Here is an 11,844-nt window from a genome sequence, read left to right on the forward strand (position 1 = left end):
ACACAGGTTCCGCCGTCACAACATTCCCCCCCCTGCCCCCCCCCCCGCAACATCCAACCCCCAGCAGAAGGCCCGCATGCCCTCTGCCAGCATCTTTTCCAACCCACCAACCACCTACTCTACTGGAGCTTGCTTGGCTCATTTCCTTGATAAGTATATTGGGAATGGCGAAAGCAGGGTTTGGGGAACAATCAAAGGCAAATTTATTATTGGATACAGAAGCCCAGTCCTTCTGATAGACTACCTGGAATGAAGACTTCCTCCGCATGTGGATCTGAGATGGCCTCCTCCCCCCCCCCCCCCCCCCCCCCCCCCCCCCCCCCCCCGCATCTGTCTATGTAAGAAGGAGCCTGGTGAAGAACGCTCATCAGTGTCTGTTGTGTTATCTTTTCCTTGGGAGATAAAACTGCATGCCCAGTCATGCAAAGATGGACACCTAGGACAGACTGAAGCACCATTTTATCAAAGTTCAACTTGGTGGAACCAAGGAGTTTATTGGGGTTTTCTCAGAGAGCGTGGGTGAGGTATTATTTACAGGAACATGAGTGACCCCCAAACAGCCACATCGCCACTAAGACACATCCCATCATGGATGGCTGCTCTGAATGGCTGATGGGTCTCATGAAAGCTGCATTATGGAATCCCACTTTCAATTAATCTTTACTTCTAATAGATGATAGTAGCTCCCCTAAATTTCCTGAAGCTGGGGAAAGACGTAAGAGCTAGGCTTCTGGGCAGCACTGTCTTGACAACCACCAGGGAATGTTAGCAGCCCCATTACCATTACCATAGACCTACCACAGTATTGTTCTGCTCCAGTTGCCATGGCTACACAGGCAAAGTCCAAAACAGCATCGGGCTAGGTCCAGAAGAAAAGTCACTGTACACAATGCTTTGGTCCTCTTCCTCTTCCATGACCTCTGCAATTTCCTAACTGGCACCTGAACTCAAACATATCTCCTGAAACCTATCCTTGGTTGGCTGTCAATCAGATTATGTCCCAGGTGTCCTCAAAGACTATCTGTGTCATCCTGGATAAAATCCAAACTACATTTTGTATTTGCAAGACTTCCCATGGCGTGGCCCCATGAAGCTCATGATATTATTTGAGTTCTCTTCCTTAAGCACCAGTGTGCTTTTTATAACTTCATAATGCCCTTCCCTTCCTTGGTTACTTAGGGTCCCTGAAGCTGTCTCTAATTCCCTGGATAAGAGCTGATGATACCACAAAGTGTTGGGTTGAGGTTTGGGTCTGTTTACAAGATGGATGTCTACATAACTGTATCATCATGAGATTATCTGTTCTACGACAACAGGCCTTGGAAAGTTGTTCATAAGGGAGTTGCTGCATATCTGGCCCCTCCCCTTACTACTGAGGATATTGTCATCACTGTAATCTGGGTGGTCCCCTTGTCCTCCAGCTCTGTGGTGTCTCCAGCTCTCTTTACTGTCGTCCTGCTTCAACCTGCTTGGGGAATTCATACCCTGTAGGAAACCTTGAAAAGTAACCCATTTCCACAATACTTTAGTGTGTAGGCAGACATCCCTGGAGACTTGGTGGGGGGGACTAACCAGAGTCTGCCTCCATAGTTCTCATCTCTCTCTTGGGGAAACTGGAGCTCCTCCCCACTCTTCCCCCAAGCGGCCTCTATTTGGAGCACATTCTTCTGGTTCTTGCCTCAAGTAACCGTCTGCCTTGCCTGTTCCATAGCACACCAACCGTCCATCCTCAGGCAAAGGACTGAGAGACTAGAAAGGAGATACATTACAGTTAGTCGTCTACAGCTTCTTCCTAACCATCCATTCCTTTGTGTACTTGATAGCCTTTAAGACACATAACAATAAATGCTGAAAAGCTACCACAGAAACAGGAAATAGAAAGGCTGAAATAAAACAAAAACCAAAACATAATTCTACCTTTTCTCCAAGTAAGAAGCATTGCGGGTGTGGGGAAAAGTTCTGGGGCAGAGTTGGAATTCAAAACTTAGAAGCCCTAGCAAAATGTGCACCGGTTTGACAGTTGTGGGGGGGTTCTTGTGGAGGAGGGACTCTTCAAGGATGGGTAGGGCCAGCTTTGAGAGGTAGAGACAGGTCTAGGAAGAGAGAAAGGGCCACGCTGGTTCATGATGAGCTAGGTGACTGACATATGGGATTAACAGGCAAGAGAGGGGATCAGGACTGAGGCACAAGGAGGACTGAGCTTGACCATGATGCTGGTGCCCAGAAAGATTAGAGAATCCATGCAGGAAGAACTATCACATTTCCCTAGTACACTAACAACGGTATTTGGACAGTGTATACTGGGGAGAGTGGAGCTCCAGGCTGGAGTGAATCGTCTCTGAGTCTAAGGTCTCCTGCCTCAGGCGTGTGGAAGCTGACAGAAGGCGCAGGCTGAAAGGACCAGAGGAGAAGGTATACAAGACATGAAGGCAGCTAATGTTTCTTATAGGCCCACTTTTGAAAAGGCCTTTTTATGAATAACACAGAATTTAATTTCGTCTTTACTACACCCCTATATGACACACGCATCAGCTGCACCATTTCATAAATATGGAAGCTGCAAGCAGAGGGGTGACTTCACCTGACTTGCAAGTTGGAGCTGCAATTCTGAGCGGGCTCCAAAGGGTGCGTGCCAAATGGATTTTAATGCCACTTCCTTTCTGTGAGTGAACATGAACAGGCCTGGGGAAGGGTCTGAGGTAAGCCCACGCTGCTGGGGTGGTTAGACATGAACATGAGATGTGATAGAAAACGCAAAGCCCTTCTTTGTCTCCTCTACTGGATGCAAGCTCTTAGAGAAGGAAGAAAATGAGCCCACGAAAACAGCAACAGCAGCATCGCCACTGTTTATGGTACCACGAGGTTCCAGGGTCTATGCTGAAAGTTTATGTAAATCGGAATATTCCTCTCAATCACCTGGAAGTCCCCATTCTGTAGACAGGAAATGAGCTCAGAGAAATTAAATAAAATGTCCAAGTTCACATACTAATGAGTGGGGACTTCAAATCCAAGTCGTCGTTAGTTCCAGAGCTCCTTAAACTTTTGACCTGCAGTAAAGGTCCGAGGATTTAAAGGAAAAGGTACCAGAAGGTAATTTCCCTAAGAAGATGTAAATGCATAGACACAAGAGACTTTTAATTAATATCACGGATGGGACTTTTCTCTATGTGAATTTCACCCAGGAATGTCACACCGTTTATACACTTATTCTTTGAACAAACATTTATTAGACTCTATTGTGTAGTAGGCAGTCGTAGACATGACACACTTGGCCATGTCCACGCATATCATCACTAGATAGACTAGTAGTCAGGTGTATCCCCAAGAAAAATACCAAGAATCATGGGAGCTCAAGGGACATTAATCTGGATCGGGTGGCATCAGAGAAGGTGGATGAGAAAGGTGTGTAGACATTCTGTTCTTGGGTCAGAAGTCCTCACTGTCTTCTCACTGTGCTGTAGAAACACTTCTTTGTAATGACTCTAAAGAGCTACAGAAAAAGAGATCTGGTGCCCACATGAACTAACGAGAGGCAGGCTGATGACTCTTAGGACTAAGTGTCACACAGAGTACAGAGCTTATGGTGTGAGTTACAGAAAAGAACAAGTGAAGTTCTAAAGGGATACCTATCCTCCACAGCGCGATACTCTGAGAGCCTCCTTGGGCTGGTCACTCATTACTTTTGAGATTGTTGTTGGTCTAAACAATGGGACTGATAATAATTACATATACTTCACAAAGTTGTGATGAGGACTCTATTGATTATGAACCCAAATGGAGGAAAGGACATAGCGTGTATGAAGTTTCTGCCCAACAGAAGTGTTATGATTACTGCAAGGCTACTATTGTTGGCACTGAGGAAGTTGGGCGCTTGAGAATGGCTCTGGTACTGCACATGTGGGTGATTGAGGAAGGTTTGTTTGGAGGTCTGTTGAATTCTGGGTGAAGCCATTATGTTTAAATTCCCATAGGCAAGAACTGGACACATGAGATTGAAGTCCTAAGGTCAGGCCAGCATGGGACACAGAGAACTCGATTCTGAGACTGTGAGATTAGGTCAGAAATTCTTGAAATAGAATAAGAAGAAAGGACAGAGAATAAGATGCTCATTGGGCAGCTGTCTGATTTCTGGACTAGTACAAACAAGACAGCTCTGCTCTTGCAATAGGATGCTAAGGCTCTCAGGTTGCCTCAACCGATTTTGTGACGCCTTAACAGCCTGAACCAAGGGGAAACTGTTATGTAGAATAAACTGTACATGGTACTATAAAAAGTGTGGAGACTTCCTGTGACAACTCCCTGAAAGTCCTACCCCAGTTATCATCCATCCCTGTGAGCCTCAGGTTATGACATAAATATTGTATGAAGTATAGAGGATTGATATAACACAACACTAACGGGAAACTAATTTTTCTAGATGTATAGAATATGTTTTCTACTTGTGAAAGTAGGAAACACTAGACTGGACAAAGAATGGAATTGCCAAACTGCAATTTGTTATACAGTGACCCCCAGGGTTAAAAAAATAAATACTTAAGTAGTAATAGAATTTCCCATCTCTGAGATAATCATGAGGCTTACCTTCTAAGTCTAAAATTGGGCAAGGACTGAGGGTGGTACCCCAAACATACTAGATATTCAATACATGTGCCGTCTTTATTATTGATAGTGGTCAAAATGTGGCCTACGGACACGCTGGGTGGAGGGGCGCTGAGTCATCTGAGATATGTCCAGGCTGTGTTAAACTCCTTCAACAGGCTAGGAGAGGAGAGAAAATAAATACAGTTGAAAGTGGAAGAGTCACAAAGAGATTCAGGAACCTGGACTCAAGCTCCGGAAGGCAAGGATGGAGAGCATGCCTGTGGTTCACGAATGGAGCGCAGACACCGCTAACAGGGATTCCTTCTCTCACTGTTCACTGAGAATGAGCGCTTTCCCACGTTACCTTCTGGCAGTATTGTCTGGAAGACTGAACGTTCTCATTCTTTCTGGTCCACGGTTGCTCTTCACAGGGGCAAGAAAACTGTAAACGAGAGAGCAGTGAACGAACGGGCCCAGGCGACACGGACCCTGTACTTGCTGACCATCTCCGCAGAGGTCCTGTTCCCATCTGTTCATCATCCTTGTGCCTTAGTAATTGGGACGACTCTGCGGAAGCAAGGCTTCTGGTACCGAAGGGCATTTGTAGCTCAAAGATTGTGTCCTGAGCTTGACAGCTTTCATTTTTATCCAAAGGGGGTGGGTAACATATGAGGGGGAAAAATTGGCCCTGTAAAGGGATCCTGAAAGAATGACATATTTGTCTATGAAGTATAAATACGAACAGCCATGGAGATACGGCCCTGTGGCGCGAGGCTTTCGCTCTGGCAACATTCATCTTTTGCCAGGAAACCCTAGATTTAGTACCTGAGGGACTGGAGTTTCAAATACCTTATACTTTTTTTTTTAATACTCTGCCAAGAATTTAAATTGGTAAAAGCTGGGGACTGACAAAACTTGATCCCCAAGAGCTTTTCTGGCACTGGTTTATCAGCGAATACGGTGCCATTATTTTTATTATAATTATTATTTTTTTCCTTGGTAGGGTGAGAGCTCATTTATAACCCAGTGGCTTCTACTCCCAGTTGTATTTTTCCTTAAAAAAAAAAAAATCCCCAATGCTTAAATAAACAGAGACTTTGCCGTTTGTGATGGTGTTAGAAGCTGTCATTGGGTTTACATGCAACGGGGTTTTCAAGTCCTTTCATGTGTTTAGAGCAGACAGACTTGAAAGGAGAGATCTAATTTTAGGGTGCCTATGGCCGCCACCAATTTCTCATGGCACTCAAAGGCCTCCCATACCGTAGGTCCCCACCATGCCCCAACCTCAGGAATCGCTGTTCAGGGAGACCTCATGGGACCTCGTGCCTCAGTCAGCAACGAAGATGGGAGAACAGAAACAGATAGCAAGGGTAACCTTCATTTCTTAGCCATGGAGCTTTGAACAACTTAGCCTGTCTTGGGATAGCATCTATGAACTGACCATCGGATTTTCCTCTGAGGGTTCTTAGGAATAAGAAGTTAAAGCAGATGATGTGAAAACGCTTGATATTCTGAGTTCCATAAGGGGCCATTTGATCTACGCACAAGGAAAAGGGGAAAGAAAGGAAGGGACACCTCGGAACAGCTTTGTGGGGTGCCTCCCACAATTAGAGCCTTGACATAGATGTTTCTAGCCGAGAAGACAACCACCACCATGGGGACGCATAAAACAAGAAGGTATTATTTACTGCCCAGAGTCTTCACCGGCCTCATGGCTCCCTGCAGCCAGATTCCCCACGCCCTTCAGATCCTTGTCGGATTTTACCCACCAGCGATTGCCAGGGTCAGCTCACTACCCCCAGCCTAGGGCAGCGGCGGCAGTAGCAGCAGCATCCAGCGCCCCAGCGCGTGCTCCAACAGAACCGGCATGTCCGAGCTGGCTGGAAACGACTCGAGTTTTATTATACAATTAGATGGAGTCTCTTAGGTGTACTAGCCCTCCTCATACTTAGAAGAATAGATTAGCCATTAGGACTTTGTATATTTTTTCCCAGTAATTGACACTGCATCCCATTTTCCTCACCAAGGGGAAAACACCACATAAAACAATCATGATTTGGGGGGATGGGGCATTCACCGTGTAGCAATCTCTCAGCCCCCATCTGATCTGCCTTCCTCACCTCGCTTTGAATACCTCCAGAAGACAGGCAGAACAAGCTTTGTTTTGTTTTGTTGTTGCTTTTCCATTCCAAAGCCCCTCAGGCTCAGCTCCCCTAAGCACTTTGCTAAGAATAACCCAGGCATCATTTGCCACCGACAGACAGCAGCCACTTCTGGGCCAGCGCCTGGACATTCATAAAAAAGCCAGTGGAAACATCCCTGTTTCCCCTCCCCATTCCAACCTCCCCTTCCCTCTCCTTCTTTCCTTGCCTTCCTCCCATCTTTCTTCCTTCCATATGTTTAGCTTCCAGGCTGTTCCAGGACAGGTCCATTAGTCACCCTTTCTCAAAGCACCACCTTTTCTGGCCTGGCCAGGGAAGAGGGCTGTGTACTTATTTGAGACCTTTGGTTTCCTGAGCTAAGTAAGGAACAAGAAAAAAAAAAAAAAAAAAAAGAGGGAGGTGTCCAAACCTCTGCTCTATTTGTATCCACATTTTCATCTACTGAAAATTTAGGTTTGCTCAGGACAGGGAGAAACACCCATCACCCTGAGCGATTCCAAGAAGGAAGAGGACAGTTACGAAGATAGGCTTCACCTGTACTCCTTATGACCTGTGCTTCCCCGGGGCCTGCACCTCAGGCCAGGCAGCCTGCATTCACACAAGCAAAATAAACAGACGTTCTCAGATGTCTGGTCAAACATGTGTTTCCTTTGGTCATGTCCTCACAGCCCAAGCTCAGATTTGAGCCGCAAGGCTGGGTGGCTATAGCAGGCTGTTTATATGTTCTGCCTATTGCTGTAAAATACCTGGGAGCTAAAGGCCCTTGCCAAGTGCGGCTGTCTTTGTTCCAAGGATCTAGAAAGCCCTGGTCAGCTTCCCTCACCAGCAGACCGGCAGCAGCGTGCGGGCACCCAATGTGGGCACCCAGTGTGCTGGCAGGCCAGAGCCATTCACAGCGGCATGTGGCTGCTGCTTCTCTCCTCCCTTTCTTCCTGGGTGGCCCATCAGACACTGGCGGCGGCAGTGGCAAAATCCGTCCAGGTGAAAAGTTCTAGTTCATTTTTCAGCTCTGGTCGATAGGTCCAAAGGGACGCCTTGCCGACACGCCCAGGCCAGCTCCTCGGAGAGAAGCGGAAGTGCCCCCTTTCCAATGAGATCAATAAATCCACTTTGCCACTCTGCGCTCAGAACAGCTTTCCTGGGGTACCCTCTGGCCTTGTCTGGCTGTATGGGCAGTCATAAAGGGAGGTGGCTCCATGTGTCCCCCAAGCCTCACGCTCACCCAGAAACAAAGGCGACGCTTTGCGTTTGGTCCCCAAAGACCAAGAAAAAGTACGAGATGGCAAATGGCTTTTCTTTGGCCATAACTGGTGATGACTTGTGAACATGTCTGTTGTTCCCAACATGGCGTAAACTAAAAACCTACTGTTTTGAATAAAGCGTGGGCCTCTCTCCAAACTCCTATGCCCTACCTCGGAGTACCCTTTGCCAAATGCTAACAGTCCCTCACCCCACCCTTTGACCCTGAGAGCGCAGAATAAAGCTGATCCCAGTCATCAGTCTCTGGGTTTGGAAACACGGAGATGTGATTATTTTCCCACCTCGCGTGCATTTTCTTTCATTTTTAAAAATAACAATAAAAATTTTAATTCATTATTTTTCATAAAATTTTCTATCACTGCTTCCCATCCCCCTGCCTCTGCTTTATTAGCCAGCAGCCAGGTTCAGCTGGGCCTTCCCCAAGGGGCACCAGGGAAATACCTGAGGGCATTACAGCCCGGTGGCTTTTCCCTCCCTGGGTTTTTTCCCCTATTGCCAGAGGAAACCCAGCTGGGTCCCTCAGCCTGCACAAGCCCCTAATTTAAGTTTAATAGCACAGTATTTTTACTGCTTTTGGCCAGGGTGTTTTGAGAAAGCTTAAAAAAATGTGAAAAATACACGCTAAGAAAATCTGTTTAGAAAACAATCCCAGCGTTAAGTGCTGAACACTCTCAGCCTCTGCCCCCTTCCAGGAAGGCGGCTAAGGGCAACCACACAATTTAGCTCCATTTTGGGGGGTGAGGGTTTCCATTTCCTTCCTATGGGATTTTTTTTATTAGTTTTTTTTTTTTTTTTTAAAAACTGTTTTTCTTTTCTTATGCTGGTTTACTGCCTTGTATCTATCTACCCCCAAGGAGTTTAAAAATCCTCAAGTAAGTATTATTAGATTTTTCTTCGTGTATTTTCTGACTCTTCTGGTGTGAGAGCGTGTGGTCAAAGTCTGTGTGCCTGTGCGTTGGTGGGGTGGAGGGCAGCGCGCCAGAGCCGTGATGTCCACAATGGCCGCTAAGCCTTCCGAGCGCGTCCTGAGCAGTGAATTGCCCGCTGCTGTCGGAGGGAAACTTGGTGCTGTCTCCTCAGCTTTGAGGGGCATCTGTGGCACGAATAAGAGAGTGATGGGACTGAATGGACCACCGGACACCATCTTTGACATCTGTGGGAATCGCAATCGCTGCTTTCTACGTCCATTTCCTTCCGTTCTCACAACTGCGTGCTGAAGACAGGAGGAAACCGTTGTGCAGAGGGCACATTGCCTCTGGCACCCTCAGATGAGGGCAGGAGTCTCCTCCTGCAACTCTTCCCGCCTGGGAATAATCTAAACTGTAAGAAGGTCTATAGAATCTTCAGCCTCTCCCCAGAAAGGCAAATATATTGATGGAGAACCATGAGAAATGCTTTGACCTGTTGCAAAGAGGCTATAGTTGGAGAGTCATTGGCGCAAGCATTAGAATAACTGTTCATCTCTCAGGGTCTCCCTCCTGTGGGACAGAAGCGTGTGGGGTTGCTTAAGAAGAACAAAGTAACTTTTGCAAGTTGTTACAGACTCCCGTCTTCACAATTCTGCCTAGTGTTCCAAGGCAGACCTAACGCATGGACCACAGAATCCTTTTCAACTCCCAGCTCTTAATATCCATCACTCTTACTGTCCTGGTCTTCAGTGCAGCACAGAAGACCACACCCTCCCGTTTGTATCCTTGGTGTCGTTTACCACATCTGCTCTCTCCTCCTCCTCCTCCTCACTCTATTTTGTGAAATTGATTTATACCAATTCCTTTGGCCCTTTTGTGAGAGCAGTGTCTATAAAATAGTGGTTTTAATTTAGCAACAGTAAGATTCTGGACACTGGTTCTAGAAAGGTGCATACAATGATACAGTATGTGTTTGTCTGGGAGGCCTCCCGGTCATGTTGGCAGGTTTTCTAAGCTTGCTGTGTAATGGGCATGGCAGCAAAACAGAGATCTGGAGATTAAAGAGTCTCGGCTGGACCCCCGCTGGATCCTATGCCAGGTCTACGTCCTTGGGTAAATTATGTAAACTTTTTGAATTTCATAAAATGGGACTATTAAGACTTTCTTTGCAGTATCATTTTTAAATTACTATTTTCTTGAAAATGTTTCAGAACTAATATTGATCCCTTTTCCTCCCCCTATCTCCTCCCAGGTCCTTCTCCACCTCCCTACCTTCCTAACTGTGTCTTTATAAAAACAAAACAAAACAAACACACTTAAACCTGAAGCCAGTTTGTGCTGCCCAAATAGTCCTAGGTGTGGGCCCATCCACTGGAATGTGGTTGACCTACCAGGGACCTCATACTTGAATTCCCTTCTCCTGGTGGCTGTTAATTGACAATAGTGGGCTGGGGCAGTTCCTTCCAGCTCCACGCCGGGATGCCGTGTGACTCGATCTTGCACAGTCTTGTGCCTGTTGTCACACACAGTTGCGCTCTTACCATCTCTCCATCCCTCTGCTTCCATCACCCCGAGCCTTAGGAAGAGTGGCGTGAGGTAGAAATCTCATTCAGGACAGAAAAGTCTACAGTCTGCTACTCTCTGTAGGTTGACCAGTTGTAGAACTCTATTCGTCACCACCTACTGGGAAAACACAGTACTATCTCGAGGGTCAAAGTTCCTATAAGGCAATAATATAAACAAAGTACCTTGGGGGTCTTTGGTGCATAGTAGATGCTTAGTAAAGGGCCGCCAGTGGGGGATCTCTGTATGTTAACAAGCCACGGGCTGCTATCACCTTATGTAAGTCTGCCTGAAAGTCCCTCCCTTCCCCCACAGCCCAGCTGGATCCTGTCTGTCCTGATAACTGTAAACATCGCTGAGAAACTGCAAATGATGTTCTTTGGGGGCAAATTTTTACTTCACCAGCCAGAGAGAGCTTTTCAGAATTTGTCTTCCGCTGTCTCCCGGGAGTACGGTGTTATTGTCAAGGAACTGTGCTTGGTAACAAGATTCCCTCATAATTAGGGAACTTGTTCATTTTTGTGATACTATTTTCCCAGGGGCTTAGTGCACCTGATTACACGAATGGGCTCTCTTTCCTGTCTTGTTTCTGCTATTATTTCTCATGTTTTTCTTCACGCAGGGGTGGGGTAAACGAAGCACACCTATGGACAAGACCTCCACGTTAGAGGCCAGCGTACAAAGCACACAGTACTCCTCCCTACGAGGTAGCCAGCAGATTGTCTGGGAGGATCCACCTCGGCTTCTCCCCAGTCGGAATAACACACTTATTTCATCAGCTGATTTTGTTGATTCTAAGCCGCACAAGGCACTAGAAAAGCTGTATTTTGTGGTCATCCCAGTTTGCCAAGGAAAAGCAGATGACACAGTTGTGTGGTCCTGACTCCTCTCACTGGGTTAGTCTGGAGGAGCGCTGTGTTTGTTTACTTTGAGGGAGAGAATGGCAAGAGAAACAGCAAACTGGGTGTGTTGTGAAGGCTTCCGGCTCTGTTGGAGGAGCTCAGGACACAGAAGGGAAGACACAGGTCCCCAGATGGTTAGGTGGCTTGCTCCCCATGCCTCCTGTGATCTCTCTTAACTTCCTGTTCTCAAGCTTTTTCTCTCTTTAGGTCCAGACCAACTGTCCTCAGGATGCGAGGAGAAGGTTGGGGCCTTGTTGACAGCCATGGGGGCAGATCTAGGTCTTAGGCAGATGGTTTCTGCCGGGGGAGGGGAGGGAAATTCCTGATATAAAACCAAGATAACTAAAAGAGAAAGGCAAGAGCCAAAATCATGCCCGGAATGTAGGGAATTCACAGGGACGAGAAAGAGGGGCGCAGACAATGTACAGACAGATGGAACGGGCCGGCTCCCATCCCCATCTCTGCCTT

The sequence above is a fragment of the Alexandromys fortis genome, unplaced genomic scaffold (assembly GCF_014885135.2).
Source record: "Alexandromys fortis isolate MF-2015 unplaced genomic scaffold, M_Fortis_MF-2015_v1.1 scaffold_64, whole genome shotgun sequence".
NCBI classification, from domain to species: Eukaryota; Metazoa; Chordata; class Mammalia; order Rodentia; family Cricetidae; genus Alexandromys; species Alexandromys fortis.